Genomic DNA, 1,761 nt, shown 5'->3' on the forward strand with positions numbered 1-1,761 from the left:
TAGCAGATACCTCTGCTGAAACAAAGGTGGGAACAAATAGTTGAAGTGAAAAGAGGAAGACGAGGAACCACCTAAAGAGAATCTGCAGTTGTTTTAAGAAAGCTTTCTGTCTTCTGTCCTGTTTCTGCCCTTCCTGCATAGATTTGTACCCTCTTACATGTTCTAATGCTGAATCAGCAGCTTGTGTGGCAGGGCTCAAAAGTTTAAACCCAGTAAGACAATATTGAAAAGATAAATGGGAATCCCTGTGAAGATAATAAGATTTTGCAAGGCCATAAATGTGAGGAAAAAGTATCTTGGTCCGTGTGAAGTATCACTTCCTGGTGTTTGCACAGGGTCTGGATTCTTTTCTTCGATCTCTTTATCCTGCCACTGCTACCCCACTTCACTATTTTGCATAGCTAATAATTACTAAAGGTCGTTTTAGTGCTTTAGAAGTTTATGATGATTTCATGTAATCTACATTTACCAAATAATAGTATAGCTTATTTTAATTGTGATTATGTCGAGGAAAATGTGAACAGATGAAGAGTGATTCATGACCTTGCATTGCATATAGCATATAGACCTACAGTGTTTTTAGTACGCCTCTAATATATGTTTTTATGAGCTCAGTATCACTGAATCACAGATCACTTTTTTACTTTACCCCAGTGTAGAAAGAGACTGGTTAATTCAGGACTTCGTACTTTGAGGAAAGTAAACAGATAAGTGGTATTGTCTTAAGTGAAATGAGCAAGTTTTGTGTGGTAAAACTTGCAAAATATTTACTGCTGTGTTTGGGGTGTGGCTTTTTTTTCTGTATACTTAGATCTGTGACTAATTTGTAGATTAATCCAAGGCCCATTGAAATCTGTGAAGAACTCTGATATTGTCTGTGTCCACTTTGTATTCTTAAATCGTTTTTAAAAGTAAAGGAAGGGTCACTTTCTCGTGCTGAAAAGATTGTATCTTACCTTTGAAATGTAAAATAACTAAATAGCATGAATTCAGTGAGGGATCAAAGGCTAAGACGAGAGTGTTATTAGCAATACAGAGGGAAGGATGAGGTTTACAATATGAAAGTTAACCATAATAAAAATGTGCTTATCTTTTGTGATAAGAATAATGTTTTGAGGTGTTGTACTTCATTTTTATTTTCGTAAGAAATCACTAATAGGCAAACACAGTTATTTATACTACAGTAAGCGTTACGTTCATGTGCTTGTTTCAGTCAGCATTTTCACTAGTTTTGGCTATGGCATTATTTAGTAAATAAGTAAGTCTTGGAAGTTTAATGTCTCCCACTCCCTGTTTAAATATTCCTTTTTTCCTATCATGCCAAAACAGAAAGTATTTTCTTTATGTTCTACTGCAGCTTTTTTTATCTCAAGTATGCAGCACAGTGGCATGTATGAATTACTTATGAAAGCACAGTATAATAATTTTCTTTAAGGTTTTTTTACAGAATTAATCCGTTATTGTTAGTAAAAAATGACACATCTCATTTGGTGAGAGTGACCTATGATTGCTGCTGTTAAGGAAAAGTGAAGATTCGGTTTCATTCTGTAGGCATCTCTGCTCTTACTGATGATGTGTTGATGTTCAACCATATTTGTCAGGCCATATAGCTTATTAACTAAGGAGTGCTTTCTATATTGCATTCCCATTTGATATAAACTCTCTGATGCTAATGACATCCCATAGCTTCTATTAAGAGAAGAATTAAATGCCTTATTTCCTATCTCTGATTCAACCCTGCAAGGAAATTTGAAAAAAAAA

This window comes from Meleagris gallopavo, chromosome Z, assembly GCF_000146605.3.
Source record: "Meleagris gallopavo isolate NT-WF06-2002-E0010 breed Aviagen turkey brand Nicholas breeding stock chromosome Z, Turkey_5.1, whole genome shotgun sequence".
Taxonomy (NCBI): domain Eukaryota; kingdom Metazoa; phylum Chordata; class Aves; order Galliformes; family Phasianidae; genus Meleagris; species Meleagris gallopavo.